Below are 18,943 nucleotides of genomic sequence, written 5' to 3'. Positions count from 1 at the left end.
TTGAAACTCCTGGGGTTGTCATGCTGACAGTTTCTTGTTCATTTTGTTCTAACCACACTGCTCAGCATATGGGACCTTCGTTCCTGACCAGGGATCAAATCTGCGTCCCTGCAGTGGAAGCTCAGAGTCTTAGCCACTGGACCGCCTCTAAAGTCCCTTGACAACTTTTAAGGGAAGGAAAAGGGTCACTAACAGACTGACACATGGATAAGTTAAAGAGCCTTGGGCAAAAACAGTTTCAATATTTAGTCGGTTTTTTCCCCGGTAATTAGATACTCCCTGTGTGTATGTGTGTGAATGCTACTAATCCAAGTAGCAAAACGGGTTAACAGACATTGCACATTTATCTTCATCTCTTACATGAGAAAATAGGAGGGGAACACAAAGGAAAGAGTTTCGAGGAAGCGAGTTTGGCAGGGCCATATTCATGCTTAAGAATTGATTAACACAAGATCCTGTTTTCAGTTTAGTCTGCAGCTACTTGGAAAACTTTCAAAATGATCAAGTGATATAAAAGAAATACTTTGCTGCATTCTCTTGGCCACAGATCTCAAATTCGTGTGATAGGCCAACCTTAAAAATCTTACTCATCCTTGAAGGATTTCCCAATGTTATCTTGAATCCCAAATTCAAAGAAATCATCATTAGCACCTTAGTTTGGTGGGGTAGCTGCTGTCAATGTTGTGTGCCAAGTATAATCAGTGAGTTCATTAGCTGAACCACGAATACATGGTAATAACCATGTTCTTAAGATTCAAAAATTGAAAGAAGATAAGGGATTTACTGTAAAGCCTTGGTCATTTTCCTATGAAAGCAGAGCCAAAAAGCCACTTTTCTAGGAGAAAAAAAGAAAAAAAAAAACTTTGGAACTTAAATGTTTTGGCAGTATTTAGTCTTTCTCTGATTTCCTTCATTAGAGAAACTCTGTCACATGGCACTTTCTGTATATTGTTATGTTGTTTCTTGGGCATTTGCACACACCCTTAGCTTTCAATGGGCTTACTCAATAATTAGGTCTTTGGGGATAGCCAGACAGGAAGAGGGATAATCATGAAGAAAGTCTTGTACACAAAATTGCTAAGATAATTTCACTTCTGACATGACCAAACCCACATAAGATGAAGTCATTTGCGTGCTTCCCAGGACATGTATTTTCCATGATCCTTACCACTGACTCATTGTGTTTAGTCATAAACATTCTTTGAACCTCAATGTCCCCACCTGTAAAATAGGGATGAAGTATTGGTCACGTGGACAATAAGGAGCTGAAACTGATTTGAAAGGACTTTGCTCTTGTAGGGGCAAAGTCACACACTTGTGTTGTTTTATTAACACAATGTTCTATTACAAAGGAATTTAGTCAATCTAACTCTCTCTGGAATGTTTTCAGAGCTACTCTGGTGTGACAAGCATAGTGTATATTCCATTTATGTTCCAGGAAAATCGTGCGTCTCTTCTTTTTTAACATGTCGTAAAATTCTTCTTATGTCATGTTACAAACTGGTTTCTTTTTACTTTTGTGATTCTACCATTTTCTAGTGGAATAGTTGCTATTTTAGTAATCCTCATGTTAAAACTACATCATTGAAATGGAAACTTCCATTTGGCACTCTGGCATTTAGACTTCTCTTTACTCTGATTTTTTCCTTCCTCCATAGTCCTTTCTCTCTTTCAATGTGCTTTATAACTGATTTATGGTTACATGAATTGTTCTTTGGATCCTGTGACTCTGTGCATGCTCAGTCATGTCTGCCTCTTTGTGACTCCATGGACTGTGCCCTGCCAGGTGCCTCTGTCCATGAAATTTTTCAGGCAAGAATACTGGAGTGGGTTGCCATTTCCTACTCCAGGGGATCTTCCCAACCCAGGGACTGAACCCATGTCTCCTGCGTCTCCTGCATTGGCAGGTGGATTCTTTACCACTGAGCCACCTGGGAAGCCTCTTCTTGGATCTTACCCAACCAGAATAAAATCTCTGAGTTCACACATTTCTATCTTGTTCAGTGAAACATCCTCAGTGTCTCAAACATCCCCATCACAGAGTATTTGTGAAATAATTCCACTGGATAAGTGAAGTTCCTGTATGGATTTCAGCTTCCACTCTGTTTCCACAGCTTAGAGTTGAAATCTGACTCAGACTTTCAAACTGATCTGGCCCTGAATCCATCCACTAACCTATACTTCCTTCCTTCTTTTCTTCCTTCCATCTGCCAGCTCTCAGCTTCCAGTCTGCCTAGGCTCTAACTCTTCCCATTGCCACCTGAAACTTGGTTTTTTACACTTTCTTCCCACTATTAGCTATGGTTCTTTGACCTAATACTGCCATAATGTGGTGAAGCATTAATCTGTAGAAGGATAGAGGTACACCAGTAAGTATCCCTTGGAGAAGGGAATGGCGACCCACTCCAGTATTCTTGCCTGAATATCCCGCCAGTAAGTATACCACGGACAGAGGAGCATGGAGTCAGACACGACTGAAGGACTAAGCACACACACACCAGTAAGCACAAGGTGGCTGCCAATGTGTCACACAAGGAACACAGGTGTGAGTGTTGGAACTGATGGTTCCCAGGACACTGCATCACAAAAGGCCCTTCTGGCATCTCCCCATCTTTCAGCAAGAATAGCACGCATCCTGAGAGTTGTTACGTGGACTTTTCAGCTTTCAATTCATTTCAGATGTGGCTTAAAGTAACATGTCATTCAGAGTTTGTTTGCCTGTAGGGTGATTCATTCATTGATCTCCTAAACAAACATATAGTAGGTAGGGGAGAAGACAGGAGAAAAAGGGAGGGAAGGAAGAAATGACAGAGGAAACAATTTTTACCCTAGGGCATCCATGTTGTGATTACCTCTCAAAAACTAGAAACAAGCAGTTTGGTTCCCTGTGTGAAAATTCAAACTGGTAAAACCATGAACTTGAGGTGAGTTCTGTGGCTTCTCTAAAGTATCTGGGGTTCTGTAGCTTGGTTGGTTGGTTGTTGCTTTCATTTAAAAGATGATGATATTCATAAATGAGAGAGGGATTAGAATATGAATAACAAAATGAAGCTGATGATTCCTGTTTAAAATATTGAAAATTGGGGGTCAGAAAAGAATCAAATCATGAATCTTTTCTTCATACCTGTAAGAACCAGGCTGTAAATTTATTGCATGTTGTATAGAGAGCCCAAAATAGTATGTGTGTGTATGTTTAAGACACTTCTCTGTGACTCATTCAACAAACATGATTATCTTCCAAGTGCAAGGCCCCGCGTCCAGTGCTACAGGAGGAACAGCAGGAGACAATGGCAGAACAATGAGAGCTCATGGGACTTCTCTGGTGATCCAGTGGCTAAGGCACCACACTCCCAATGCAGGTTCAATCCCTGATCAGGGAACTAGACCCCACATGCCTCAAATAAGAGTTCACATACCACAACTCAGACCCGGCCCAGACAAATAAATAAAAATAAATATAAAAAGAACAATGGGAGTTACTATTTCTATGGGCAAATATGCTGTGCCTGTTTCTTTCAAAAGTTATACTTGAGTCTCACAAAAATCTGCAACGTAGATATTATAATGTGTACTTTCCTTCCAAGTATGAGAAAACTGAAGATTAGAAAAGTTCAGTAATATTCCAAGTCAAACAGCTTACATGTATTCAATTCAATGTTTTGACAGTACCACATCCATGCTATTTTGACTAAGCCGCCTTCGAGGTACCCATAACCTGGAAGACACGATCTCTCTCATTTGCTCAACTTCTTTCTTTCTCTCTCTCTGTCTCACACACACACTCATCTAGGCTGTGAGAGAGAATGTGATCTATATACATATCTAAAAGAGAGACAAATACTCTCACTTGAGCACCTAGATTCTGAGGGCTCCGGTGGCTGCCTGGTCATTTGCCGGCAGTTCATGCTGTAGTCTATGCACTCGAGGGCGTGAATGTACTGACAACTGTCCATGTACTTACTCCCTGTGCACCCACTAAGTGCAAGAGATACACACACTCCTAAAACCTAGTCCTGTCTTCAAGGAGATTAGTTGCGTATAAGAAATTTATATGTCAAAAAAGTGTTGTAGTATTGGCCAATTTCCCAGTTCTTTTGAAAATGTACCAGGTAGGAAAACAACATGCCACTTGCAACAGAATAAAGAAAACACAGATATTGATCAAAATGTTATAAACCTGGCTTAAAGGAAAGTGTGGCTTAAGTAGTGCAAAGAGGCTCATTTGAGAACTATAGACCGTTTTCTTTTCCTCTTCTCTTTCAAAACATTTCTTTCAGGCTCTTTCTCCCTCATAAAATTCATATTTTGCATCCTTTAGGAAAAAAAATATTTTTCAGAGCTTACAGGTGGCAGTAGAATGAAGGGTTATAGAAAATAACCAGTTTTAACTACACATGGGACTTCCCTGGTTGTCCAGTGGTTTAAAATCCACCTTTCAATGAAAGGGATGTGAGTTTGACTCCTTGTTGGGGGACTGGGATCTTACATGCTGCAACCAAGCCTGTACTCTGCAACTACTGAGCCCATGCACCATGAGACCATGCACCACGGCTGGAGAGAAGCCCCCATGCTGCCAAGAACTGACACAGCCAAATAAATAAGTACATGTTTTTTTTTTGGGAAAAAAAAAAAAACACACACACACACACAGAGTTCATGGATCTTTGGAGAAAGTTCACTGCATGGCGACCCAAATCATGGATAGTGGTTATACTACAATCAGGTGACTCATTATAGCAAACTATTGGCTGCATGTTCTAAATTTAATGTAGCTGGGAGAATGTTTGGTACCCTGTTAAATAGTAAGAACAATCACATTTCATTTAAAGCAAAGCCAATTTAAGATATTTTATGATTTCAGGGATGTTAAAACGTGAAAAAAGTACATCTTAGAATTCATAAAATAGGAATATATATTAGTCAAGGCTCTCCAGAGAAACAGAAAATCCAACAGGATGTGTTTGTATCATTTATTTCCATCTATCTTTCTATCTATCTAATTTAGATTTTAAGAAATTGGCTCATACAATTGTAGAGACTTAGAAAGTCCAAAATCTTGAGTAGGCTGGCAGACTGCAGACCCAGGGTAGTTTCAGAAGTCACAGTTCAAGTTCAAAAGTGTTATTCTGGCAGAATCCCTTCACCTTCCAGCAAGGTCAGTCTTTTTCTAGTAAGGCCTTCAACTGACTGAATGAGGCCCACCACTGCCCACATTATGAAGAACAATCTGCTTTACTCAAAGTTTACTGAATTCACTGTTAATTTCATCTAAAAATTACCTTCACAGAAACATCTAGGCTAAATGTTTGGCCAAATATATGGGCCCTGTGGCGTAACCAATGCCACATGAGTCACTGTGGCAGAGGGACATTAGGAGGAAGATTCTCTTTGTTGTGGGAAATGTTAGCACTGGAACTCACCCTGTCACGGCACAAAGACATGAGCAGAGCAGTGCTGGTTCTTCCTCTCAAGGCTTTTTTGTGGGTTGGGGTTCACCCTGTCTGATCTCTTCTGGGCCTTCCCTTCAAAAGGGAAGCATCCATAATGCAATCAATTAAACCCACCCCATAGAGCAAACTTCTGGTGAGCTGCAAAGGGAAGAGGCTCTGTCCTTTTCTCTATGTTACTAATGTTTACATTTCTGTTTTTCTAACTTGGACAGAAGCCAGACCCCTGGGACTTGGGGGTGAGGGAGATATGGAGGGAAAATCAAATGTTCTGCCAATATGTGAAATATAATTTTTTTCCCTAAATTTTAGTTTAGCTCTTCCTTGTTGGAACTTGTGCCAGTGGTCAGAAAGAGGAGGAAGAGAGAAAAAGTATGGTCTCCACACTGCCCCCATCCACCACAATCAGACCACATTTCACTCCTACCCACCTTTAACTCTTCTCACCACTGGTTTCCCGTCCAAACACCCCGGAACCCACTGCTCTTATATTCTCTAGAATGTTCCCAGGCCTGTCTCTGCCAGCAGTTATCCCCTGTTAAATATTACCATGATCAGTTTCTTCCCTCCTCCTGCTTGCACAATCCTGGAACCAGTGACTCACTCTTGCTTTATTGTAAGTATTTACATTTTGGTTAAAATCATGGACCTTGGAGCCGTGGAATCTCTTCTTCGCCACTTGTGTGACACTCGCATCTGTTCCCTCACCTGTAAAACTGGGATAATGACAGTATTTACGTCACAGGTGAGTTGGGAAGAGCAAATGAGAGCAGCAGATGGAAAGCTCTCAGGACAGTGCCTAGCAAGGCATGAGCCCTCAGCAGTCGTTAAATATTACATTGCCATTTGTCTGACGTGGTTTCTCCATGTGATCATAATGCCTAGTGTTTGCAGATGGGCTGGGTACACAAAATACAAAGATAAAGCAGGAGGATTCTTGCCTTTGACCCGCTCTTGGGATAACTGTAGGGATTCTATGATATGCTTCTGTGGGTTTCCGTCTCAGTTAAACCATCTTCAGATGGTTTATCTCAGCTCTGTGGGATTGAAATAAACTCTCCATGTGGTGAGATTAGAAAAATGAGTGAAGTGATGATCCTGGTAGCTTCCTGTTTAGTGTGACCCAAAGATGGGATTTGTCTGCCCCAGGGATTTGGGTTTCAATTTTGTTTTTAGTGAAGTAGCGTGCCTTCTCCATTCACTCCCTATTGTTTTATAATATTGTTTTATAACGTGTGACATCATGTCACACATTCATACATGCTTACCTGTTCGATCACCCCATTGTACTTGAACTTGTGATCCCTGCTTTCCGTTATAAGAAGACGGAAAGCAGAGATTGGTGAAGTGTTCCTCACTCTTAAAAACATAAAAGACATGATTAGAAACAAATACCATCATTAAAAAAAAAAAAAAATCCTGTCTAGGAAATGAGGTAAGAAGTGAAAATCTGATTCTCCGATAACTCTGAAGAAACATTCTCAAATTTGCATTCATGGTGCTAATTGAAGGGGCCATAGAAAGTCCAAGGAAATCTAGGGTAAAAGCAATGGGAATCCTTTGAGAGCAGGAGTCAGAGTTTCATCTCATCCTCATTGAGGGGGTCCATCAGAGTGCTGTGGGGAGCCCCCTGGAGTGTCTCCCAGGTGTTCAGGCACAGAATCTACCAGCTACACCATAGCTTGTGCCATTTCCTACTCCGCGACCCCGGTTCCCCTAAGCAAAGTCCCGAGACTAGCAAAGCTGCATGAAGCTGCCTCCCCAAGGCCTTCGGACTGCACTTTCAACACCAATCCCATCGTCTCATCCTAATACTGTACTGAGGATTATAATCAGCTGGTTGTTGTTTTTGTTCAGTAAGTCATGTCTGACTCTTTGTGACCCCACGGCCTGCAGCACGCCAGGCTTCCCTGTCCTTCACTATCTCCCGGAGTTTTCTCAAATTCATGTCCATTGAGTCATTGAGGTCATCCAACCATCTCATCCTCTGCTGCCCCCTTCTCCTCTTGCTCTCAATCTTTCCTAGCATCAGGGTCTTTAATTGTGCTAAAATTTTGCTAATGAAGCTTCTGCTTCATTAGGACCAGGGAAGGTCCTCAGACTCTGCATTTCTAACAAACTCTCAGGTGGGAATTCCAGTCTGAGGACTACCCTCTGGGCAGCAAGGCCCTCAATCATGTTCCCTTTGGGTTTGGTTTATGTACGTTTTTCTCCCTCTAGAATGCAAGATACCTGGAGGGCAGAAACTAGGACTCATAACTATGTATCTCTTCCAGCATCTAGCATGATAACTTGTGCAAATATAGAATCCCAAGAATACTGGTTACAGTGGTTAAATTAAAATAACAAAAAGGTAAACCCCAAATACAGAAAGAAAAGGGGAAGAAAACATTTATTAGAAAGTAAAAATGGAAAACTTGCGAATAGACTATGACATTCCAAATGAATCAATTTTGCTGAGTAAAAGAAATGATTTTACAATGTTTGAATGCACTGTCTTGAGAAAATGATATTGGATTTGCCAAAAAGTTCATTCCAGTTTCTTCCTGGTAGATGGAAAAACCCAAATGAACTTTTTGGCCAACCCAATACAACACCCAGGGAAATATTTAGGGAAAAGCAGAGATGACGATTTTCTTATGAGACTGACAAGTGACACCTCTTGAAGGAATTTCCTCTTTCAAATTTCAAAGAGGTATATTTCACTGCACACATGAAAATGGCTACATTCGTTTCTAAGGGCTGTGTATGGGTAGGCATCATATAATAACTTCACAATTTATTTAGCATAGGGCTTTGTCTTTAAGCGAGTATGAATAATTCCTCAGCACTGCTGTCCTTCTTAAGCATAAATCTATAAAGTAGGTCTTGGTGAATCACATCTTGGAGCATAAGAAAATAATACAGTAAAAAAGACAGTAATACATAAAGCTGACCCTTGTTGATATGTGAAATAAATATCTTGCCAAACAGTAACAAGGTTTCCAGTGAAAAACGCTATGTTGAAATGGTTGTGAATTTTAAGCTTGTACAGATTCTGGTTTTTAAGCATAAAAACACACATTCCATCCCTTGGTCTTCTAGTGATAAACACTTCTGAGGTCACCACTTTTGTTCAGTGGGTAGAACTATTTCTCAACATGTGCTAGTCTAGATTTGAGTTGTTTACATTTTCTCCTACACTGCTTTCTTCCATTTTCTGTAGCACAGAAAATGAAGTATAATATCCATTTGTTTTTGCTACAGCAGACATGTCCTTCCAATCGAGCTCTCTCCATGGGCACCACTGACAGAGAAGCAAAATCAAGGCCTTTCTTTAACTTATGGCTCCCATATGGAGATTGTTCAGTCTATCTCATCTACTCAAAGCATATCTGATGAGTAGTCAACCTCCCTCCTTGACAGTTTATTACTGATCTCTGTAAATTGGAGGCTATAAATCTGACAGCAGCATTACAACCTCTGAATTGAATGTATAATTTAATTTGTAAACTCATGTTCTCCATTTCGAGAACTGTAATAAAACCGAGTGTGTGCTGATTTTCTAACATGGATTTGTTGTTCCGTTAGTTTGAGAGTCGACATGGCTTGCCTCTTTGACATGTGAATTCTTAAACCCTGGTTTCTTTAATCTAGTAGCTCTCGTCTCTTTCTCCTATTCTTTTTAGTGAGGAATGGCTCTGAAGTTTCTTATTTCAAATTACATGAAACGTTGATTAATCTCACAGATTTATTTAAGTACTTTTGTTATTATATATTTTTAAAAGACTCTGAGCGGCAGAAGGGCAGAATTCTGTAATTAATCAGGATTGCCTAGCTCTGTTACTCCAGTGGCGGTGAATTGGTTCCCAGTAGGAGAGTTAATAGAAAAACATTCAATTTCAAAATGGCCTGGATGCATCAAAGGGATTAAGCTGTAATGCTTTTAATCCCTGTAACTCAAACAAAGAGAAAATTTCCCTGAGCAATGAACTGCATAATGTATTTGTGGGCCAGAGAATGATCAGAGTGGAGCATCGGCTAAGCAGTCAGCCCTGTAGCCCAGGATCTCACTGGGCACAGCTAGAGTTACAGCCCAGGGGATTTAGATGTTTGCTTTTAAACTTAAGAGTACTGTTACTTTAAAAGCAAAATGTTTTGCTTTTAAACTTTTAAAATGGGTACCATTTTGGAAAGTTCTAGTCTCTGGAGCTCCCAAGCTCTCAAAGACTGTACCAATAAACCTTCAGGTTAAATCTCCAAGTCAGGAATGGCAATTACTTGGCACACCTGGTGCACTTCCCTCACTTCCAAGGCCCATGATGACAGGCCTGGCTTTTTCACTTCCTGTCAAGACTACCTCTGAATTGCTTTCTATCTGTATCCCTCTTCCAGGTCTTTTAATTTGCTTGATCAAATTTCTCACAGTTGCCAAACATCTGCTGGACTATGTCAAAGAGCATATAAGTACAACTCAAAAAATATATTTTCTTCAAATAACCTGTGTTTATTTGGACTCTTCTGGGTAGTGTTATTTTAATGAAGGTTTTTATCTTGAGAAAATTATAGATTCACATGCAGTGGCGAGAAATAATATTAATACGTAGACATCCATGTGCCCATTTCCTAGTTTCTCCCAAAGGCAGCCTCTTGCAGAACTAGAGAACAATATCACAGCCAAGAAGTTGACAGTGACACGGTCAAGATACAGAATCTGCCCATCATTACAAGGATCTCTCCTGTCGCCCTTGAGAGTCCCACCAACTTCTCACCTGTCCCCATCTTTCCTTTAAACCTCTGGGAACCACAGACCTGTTTTCTATTTCTATAATTTTGTCATTTCAAGGGTGTTATACAAATGGAATCATGAAATATGCAACTTTTTTTTTTTTTTCCTGACTGTCTTTTCCCACAGAGCATAATTCTCTGGAGATTCATCCAAGTTGTTTTGCAGAGCAATAGCTTGTTTTATTGCTTCATGGTATGGATATACTTTTGTTTCTTTAATCATTCATCTGCTGAAGGACTTCTGGGTTGTTTCCTGTTTGGAGCTTTCACAAACAAAGCTGCTATAAAAATTTGTGTATAGGTTTTTGCAAACATGCCTTTTTTCTCTGTGAAAAAAAAAAAAAAATGTACCCAGAGTACAACATGGTAGTTGCAAGGCTTAATTTTTTAAAGAAAACTCCAAGCTTTTGCAGAGCGGTTGTAAGATTTTACATTCAGAGCAGCCATGAAAGAGACCCAGTTTCTCTGAATTCTCGCCAACATTTGATATTGTCACTATTTTTTATTTTTGTTATTCCCATAGCTGTGAACTGATATCTTACTGTGGTTTTAATTTGTATTTCCCTAATGGCAGATGACATTAAAAAGCTTTTTCATGTACTTACTTGCCATCTGTATATTCTCCTTGATAAAATATCTCTTCATGTCTTCTGCCCATTTTTAAATCGGATCATTTGGATTTTTGTGGCTGAATTTAAGAGTTGTTATATATTTTAGATACTGGTCCTGTGTCAGATATGTGGTTTGCAAGTAGTTCCTCCCAGTCTGTAGCTTGTCTTTTCATCCTTTTCACAGAGTCTTGTGTGGAGCAAAAGTTTTTAATTTTGAGAAGTACACATTAACAATTTAAAAAAATAGATTGCTAGGTGTCAAATCTAAGAACTCTTTCCTGAGCCCTAAATCCTGAAGAATTTCTCCTGGTCATTTGTGTTTTTTATTTTTATTTTTTTCTAAAATTTTTATAGGTTCATGTTTATGCTTAAGGGTGTGATCTCATTTTGTTTGATTTTTGTATGAGGTGTAAGACTCAGGACTAAGTCCCCCCTCCTCTGCTTTCTTCCTCCCTCCCCTACCCCAACTATCTCTTTTTCTTTCTCTCTTTCTTTCTACCTGTGCTGTGCTATGTCCAGTTGTTCAGTTGTGTCTGACTCTTTGCGACACCACGGACTGTAGCCCACCAGGCTCCTCTGTCTACAGAATTTTCCAGACAAGAATACTGGAGTGGGTTGCCATGTCCTTCTCCAGGGGATCTTTCTGACCCAGGGGTCAAACTTATGTCTCTTCCATCTCCTGCATTGGCAGGCGGGTTCTTTACCAATGAGTCACCTGGAAAGCCCTTCTTTCCACCTATGGATTCTCAATTACTTCAGTTGGAAAAACTACTATTCATCTATTGATTGATTTTGTGTCTTTGTCAAAAATCAATTTGGTGTATTTGTGAGGGTCTATTTCTGGGTTCTGTTCTAATGATCTGTGTATCTGTCTCTGTACAAATACCACAGGATTGATTACTCTAGTTATGTAATTAAGTCTTGCAAATGGCTAGACTGGTTCCTCCTACTTTATTCTTCTCTTTCAAAATCATTCCCGTTTCTTTGCCTGTCCACATATATTTTAAAATTGTTTTGTCTAAATTTACAAAAGAGTGTTGCTAGAATTTTGCTAAGGATGATATTAATCTTGTATATCAGTTTTGGAGAGCATTAACATCTTAATTACATTTAGTTTTCTAATCCATCAACATGGTATATCACCTCATTTATTTAAAGTTTTGATTTCTTTCATCAGCATTGTGTAGTTTTTAGTATATAAATCCTATACATGGATTGCTGGATTTATACCTGAGTATTTCATTTTTTGAGAAATTGTAAATCATACTGTGTTTTTAACTTAGGGATCCACGTGTTCTTTCTGCGTGCTAAGAACTTCAGTTTTGTCCAACTCTTTGTGACCCTGTAGCCACATGAACTGTAGCCTGCCAGGATCCTCTGTCCATGGGATTCTCCAAGCAATACTGGAGTGGGTTGCCATGCCTTCCTCCAGGGAATTTTCTCGACCCAGGGATCAAACTCGTGTCTCCTGCAGCTCCTGCATTGCAGCCAGATTCTTTACTGCGGAGCCACTGGGGAAGCCCATGTGTTCTTTACCAGTAGACAGAAATAAAATTGATTTTTGTATGTTTGCCTTGTATCTTGTGACCTTGTTAGATTCAGTAGTTCTTGTAGTGTTTTGGGTGGATGTTACTTCTTATTCTCGATATATATACATTTTATTTCTCCCTCTTGCCTTATTGCATTGACTAGAACTTCCAGCACTATGTTGAATAAGAGTAGTGAGAGTGGACATTCTTGCCTTGTTACTTATATTAGGGGAAAAGCATTCAGTCTTTTGCCATTAGCTATAGGTATTTTGTAGATGCTTTTATCAATCGGCTTCCCCTGTAGCCCAGCAATAAAGCATCTGCCTACAATGCAGGAGACACAGGAGACTCGGGTCTGATCCCTGGGCTGGGAAGATTCCCCTGGAGGAAGAAATGGCAACCTACTCCAGTATTCTTGCCTGGAGAATCCCATGGACAGAGGAGCCTGGTGGGCTACAGTCCACGGAGTCGAAAGGAGTCAGACACAACTGAACACTCATGCAGGGTCTTATCAAACTGAAGAAGCGCTCTTCTACTTCTGTTTTTATGAGTTTTTTAAAAACATTAGGAATAGGTATTATATTTTGCTTTTTTATGCATCAGTTGATACAATCATATGATCTTTCTTCTTTGGCCTCTTAATATGGGAGAGTACAGTGATAGATTTTTGAATATTAATAAGACTTGCATCTGTGGAATATATCTGAATTATAGGGTGTAATTCTTTCTGTATGTTGTTGAATTCTATTTGCTAATATTTTGTTAAGTATTTTTGCATCTATATTCACTAGCGACATTAGTCTGCAGGGCTTTTTTTTTTTGGGTACTGTTTTTGTATGGTTTTTGGTATGAAGGTTACATTAGTTTCATAAATTGAATTGTGAAGTATTTCCTTCTTTTTCATTTTCTGCAAGAGATTGTGTAGAATTTCATTTTGATTCACATATTATATAGATATACATATTCTTGGAAGAATTCTCCAATGAACATACCTACATCTAGGCATGGGGATTTCCTTTTTAGGTAGTTTTAAAATTATGAATTCAGTTTCCTCTGTCTTTTAATTGGTGTATTTATATTCTATTTAATATAATTATTAATGAATATATTTAATATAATTATTGATATGTTAGAACTTAAGTCTGCCATCTCATTTTTTTTTGGTTTTCTGTATGTTCTTTCAATTTTTCATTTCTCTGTCTTTTTCTTGGACTTTGGTGTATTCACTGAACATTTTTTTAGAATTCCACTTTTATTCTAAATAAAATGGGACTTTATTTTACTTAATTAAAAAAACCCATTTCAAAGAACTTAAAAAAATCTTTTCATATAATTCAAGGTGTTATATTATATATGTATAACATTATAGCCTGCTAATACTGTCATTTTACCAGTTTGGGTAAAATATAAAATTCTTTCCTCTATAATTGTCTTAAATATTTCCTTTACATTCATTTAGAAGTATAGCATACAGTGTTAAAACTTATGCATTGGCCATGGAACTAATTTAGAAAATTCAAAAAGAAAAAGTGTATTTTTTAATTCGTATTTCTGCTCATTGTACTCTTCCCTCCTTTCTGATGTTCTTTCTAAGGTGTAAGCTTCTTTCTTCTATTATTTCCTTTCTTCTCAGACAAATTTACTTAGCTATACTTTTAGGATGTCTGCTGATAACAAACTCTGTTTTCCTTTATCTGAGAATGTCTACTTCTTCTTTATTCCTGAAGGTTATTTTTCCCTGGGCATAGGATTCAAGGTTGACAATTATTTTCATTCAGCACTTCAAAAATATTGTGTCACTTAAAGTTTAATTATGACGTGTTTTAGGGTGGATTCTTTCACTTTATTCTGTTTATGGTTTGTTAAGCTTCTTGAATCTGCTAGTTTATGTCCCCTGTCAAATTTGGGAACTTGTCACCCACTTGGAGTACTTTTGCAGCACCACCCTCTTCCTTCTCCCATTCCAGGATTCTAATTACATAAATGTTGGATTTTTTTTTTTTTTTTAATAGTTTCATTGGCCCCTGAATCTCTTTTGTGGTTTATTTTTTGTTGTTGTTGGGGGGGTTGTTTGGTTTTTTGTTTGTTTATTTTTGTCTTTCTAAAGGATATTTTCCCTTGGTTGGTCATATTGGGTGATTTCTATTGTTCTATCTTCTTGTTCATTGGTTCTTTCCTCTGTCCCCTCCATTTTTCTGTTGAACACATCTACTGAACTTCTTAATTTAAATTGTTATATATTTTTTCAATTCTAAAATTTACATTTGGTTCTTTTTTGTATCTCCTATTTCTTTGCTGAGACTTTCTGTGTCTTTGCTGAGGCTTTCTAATTTTTCATTTGTTTCAAGCATATTTGTAATTGCTAATTGCATTTTTATCACAGTTGCTTTAAAATCTTTGTCAGGTACTTCCTGACAAAGTGATGTTGTTATCCACTAATTTTTCAAAATTTAGTTTGAGATCTTTTTGGTTATTGATATGTTGTGTAGTTTTTGTTTGAGCTTCCCAGTTGGCTCAGTGATAAAGAATCTGCCTGCAATGTAGAAACTCAGGTTCGATCCCTGGATTGGGGAGATCCCCTGGAGAAGGAAATGGCAACCCACTCCAGTATTGTTGCCCAGGAAATCCCATGGACAGAGGAGCCTGGCAGGCTACAGTCAGTGGGGTCACAAGAGTCAAATACGACTTAGCAACTAAACTACTACCTAGCTGAGCTATTTCAAACCCTGAAACATGATGTTGTGAAGGTGCTGCACTCAATATGCCAGCAAATTTGGAAAACTCAGCAGTGGCCACAGGACTGGTAAAGGTCAGTTTTCATTCCAATCCCAAAGAAAGGCAATGCCAAAGAATGCTCAAACTACCGCACAATTACACTCATCTCACACGCTAGTAAAGTAATGCTCAAAATTCTCCAAGCCAGGCTTCAGCAATACGTGAACCATGAACTTCCAGATGTTCAAGCTGGTTTTAGAAAAGGCAGAGGAACCAGAGATCAAACCACCAACATCCACTGGATAATTGAAAAAGCAAGAGAATTCCAGAAAAATATCTATTTCTACTTTATTGACTATGCCAAAGCCATTGACTGTGTGGATCACAATAAACTGTGGAAAATTCTGAAAGAGATAGAAATACCAGACCACCTGACCTGCCTCTTTAGAAACCTATATGCAGGTCAGGAAGCAACAGTTAGAACTGGACATGGAACAACAGACTGGTTCCAAATAGGAAAAGGAGTACGTCAAGGCTGTATATTGTCACCCTGCTTATTTAACTAATATGCAGAGTACATCATGAGAAATGCTGGGCTGGAAGAAGCACAAGCTGGAATCAAGACTGCTGGGAGAAATATCAATCATCTCAGATATGCAGATGACACCACCCTTATGGCAAAAGTGAAGAAGAACTAAAGAGCCTCTGGATGAAAGTGAAAGAAGAGAGTGAAAAAGTTGGCTTAATGCTCAACATTCAGAAAACAAAGATCACGGCATCCGGTCCCACCACTTCATGGGAAATAGATGGGGAAACAGTGGAAACAGTGTCAGACTTTATTTTTCTGCACTCCAAAATCACTGCAGATGGTGACTGCAGCCTTGAAATTAAAAGATGCTTACTCCTTGGAAGGAAAGTTATGACCAACCTAGATAGCATATTCAAAAGCAGAGACATTACTTTGCTAGCAAAGGTCCATCTAGTCAAGGCTATGGTTTTTCCAGTAGTCATGTATGGATGTGAGAGTTGGACTATAAAGAAAGCTGAGTGCCGAATAATTGATGCTTTTGAACTGTGGTGTTGGAGAAGACTCTTGAGAGTCCCTTGGACTGCAAGGAGATCCAACCAGTCCATTCTAAAGGAGATCAGTCGTGGGTGTTCATTGGAGGGACTGATGTTGAAGCTGAAACTCCAATACTTTGGCCACCTGATTCGGAGAGCTGACTTATTTGAAAAGACCCTGATGCTGGGAAAGATTGAGGGCAAGAGGAGAAGGGGACGACAGAGGATAAGATGGTTGGATGGCATCACCAACTCAAAGGACATGGGTTTGGGTGAACTCCAGGAGTTGGTGATAGACAGGGAGGCCTGGCGTGCTGCAGTTCATGGGGTCGCAAAGAGTCGGAGACGACTGAGTGACTGAACTGAACTACAGGTTGAGTACTTTTTTACTGGAACTTGGACATTTTTGGAATTATGTTGTGAGACTCTGGATCTTACAGAGTCATTTAATTTTAGGTGGTTTTGTTTAAGTGTTTCTTTTCTTTTGTGACACTACTCCAGCAGGGAATCTTGCTTTGTTGCATTATGTGAAGGTATAAGTCCAGGTTTCCCACTGGTCCTTTCTTCAACTTGGGGAGAAGGAGGTTGCTCCTTGTTACTTCTGGATGGAGATGGGAGTTTTAGCTTCCCATGTGTTTTCCAGTGACAATTCCATGTATTGTTAACCCCTGGTGGCTTTGTTACCCCTGGAAAGATCTGAGTCTCCATGAAGGCTCCTCTGATACTACCCCACTGGAAATGGGAGTCCTTCATTCTTCCAGGTGAGAGATGCAGTCCACACTTCCCACATGGTCTCCATGGACACTGTATGGGCTGAATGGCTTATTACTGCCAGGTGAGGATGAAAACTTCAGTTCCATATTGAGCCTTCTCTGACAACATCCTGGTGAGGGTGTTGAGGTGCCTTGTTACAGCTTCTTGAGATCGGAAGCCTAGGCTCCACTTAGCTTTTATTGGCATGCGTAAGTGGTACTGCAGGTTTTTTTCTGATGTTTGGCTGGAAGAGAGCAGATGTGTAAATGCTTTCTTTCTTTATAACTTCTTTCCTTCCTTCCTTTCTTCTCTTTTATGATCCTTTGACTAGAGACAGAGAGAAAACTCAGGGGCCTGTTTTATCTGAACCCACATGTACTTCAGGATTGTTGAGTTTTCCAGCTTTCAGTCTGGGATATAGGATGCAGAAAGAAAATCCAGAGAACTCACTGCTGTGTTAATCCTTGTGTGCTAATTTCCACTGCCAATCTGCCATCTTCTCTTCACCTTTCAGAGATTGCTTATGGTTGTTTTGTATGTAATATCCATGGTTTTTAGTTGTTCTCAGTCAGAGGAATAGGAGAAAGACATGTATACTCCATGTTCCCAGAAGCAGATATCCAGGTCTATCTTTTTATTCACTCGAAAAGTTTAGAAAATATCCTGGGGTGTTTTCAAGCAAAGTAATTATTAGGTGTAGAATCTGAGAATGTTTAAAATGCCCAGAAGCCATAGACAAAATTTGAAGATAATCCATTTTTCACAATCGCATCAAGAAAGTTACTGCTGTTAGAAAACTGGAACATCCAGCTTCCCCCTGGAAACAAAAGTTGTACCATCACTCCTTGCATGCCGGTCATCTGCACACTTGTTCACTGATTCCGAGACACCTCCTAGATACTGACTAGATTTTTTTGTCCTGGTTTTTGCAGAGACCCACTGTGTATTGAGACACTCCAATACTTTCTCTGGCTCATAGCACTGATGGCTATAATAAAACTATTTACACAAAGTTGTTTATGACTTCTAATATTACTCCTCTGTAATATTTGCATTTTGAAAGAGAGATACCACAAAAAGAGCAATCTTCAGCAAATGAGTGGACCTTATTCAATAATATCTTTTCCAACAGCAGTATGTCAAATTTTCTGAGAAGGCAGAGAAAAAATTTACTAGAATTCTTCAAATTGAAAGCAACTGGTAACCACTTCATGACTTTATGTTAAGACTAGCCCTGTATAGTGCTGTGTGTATTTCCTACAGAGGTGAAATATTGGTAAATATCTTTACTTTCTATATACATTCATGAGGACTTTCTACAGGAAAAGTGTATATGTAAGGGTGTAAGTATGCTATACTCTGCTTGATCAAAAAAACCTGGTTTACAGCATAAGAAGAGATTAGTCTTATAGGGGATCATATTGGCCAGGCTCTCCCAGTTCTAAAGAGTTGCTTCTCCCCATGGAAGCTCAGCACAGTCATTAAGAGTGTGGTTCTAGGTTCGGGGAGGCCTGGTGACTGCCTTTTTCTGGAGGAATTGTCTCAATGACTTTCTGAACCCCAGTTTTCTCATCTGTAAAGTAGACATAATATTATCTATCTCGTATAAGATAATTCATGTAAAGTGCATCGCAAATGTAGGTCCAGACACATGGCACAGACTCAGTATGTGTTAGGCGCATGTGTACTCGTGTGTGCTCAATCACTTCAGTTGTGTCTGACCCTTTGTGACACAGGCTCCTCTGTCCATGGGATTCTCCAGGCAAGAATACTGGAGTGGGTTGCCATGCCCTCCTCCAGGGAATTTACCAACCCAGGGATTGAACTCATGTCTCCTGTGTCTCCTGCGTTGCAGGCAGATTCTTTACTCACTGAACCACCTGGGAAGTGTTAGGTATTAGGAATTAAAACCTTCAAATTAATAAGGTAGCCTCCCTTTAACAGGCGCACGTGTAGTTCTGGGGACCTGCATCAATGTTGTATTTTCTTCTTGAAAAATTCTCTGTAGAAACGGGAGGCTAGGAATCTTAGGCGATGTCAAAGAAGCTTGTGATCCCAT

The 18,943-nt window shown here is 39.4% G+C and overlaps 1 long non-coding RNA gene across 1 annotated transcript in view; it reads left to right on the top strand.

Annotated features, from left to right (window-relative positions):
- The first annotated feature begins 6,035 nt into the window (after positions 1 to 6,035).
- LOC105004204 overlaps positions 6,036 to 18,943 on the top strand; it is a 30,799-nt gene continuing 17,891 nt past the window's right edge. Inside the window, exon 1 of the long non-coding RNA XR_827189.1 lies at positions 6,036 to 6,192. This is a non-coding gene — a long non-coding RNA (uncharacterized LOC105004204). The remainder of the gene's footprint in view (positions 6,193 to 18,943) is intronic.

The sequence above is a fragment of the Bison bison genome, unplaced genomic scaffold, assembly GCF_000754665.1.
Source record: "Bison bison bison isolate TAMUID 2011002044 unplaced genomic scaffold, Bison_UMD1.0 scf7180017864473, whole genome shotgun sequence".
NCBI classification, from domain to species: domain Eukaryota; kingdom Metazoa; phylum Chordata; class Mammalia; order Artiodactyla; family Bovidae; genus Bison; species Bison bison.
Note: the sequence above shows the minus strand (reverse complement) of the source record. Positions and strands in the feature narration are given on the sequence as shown.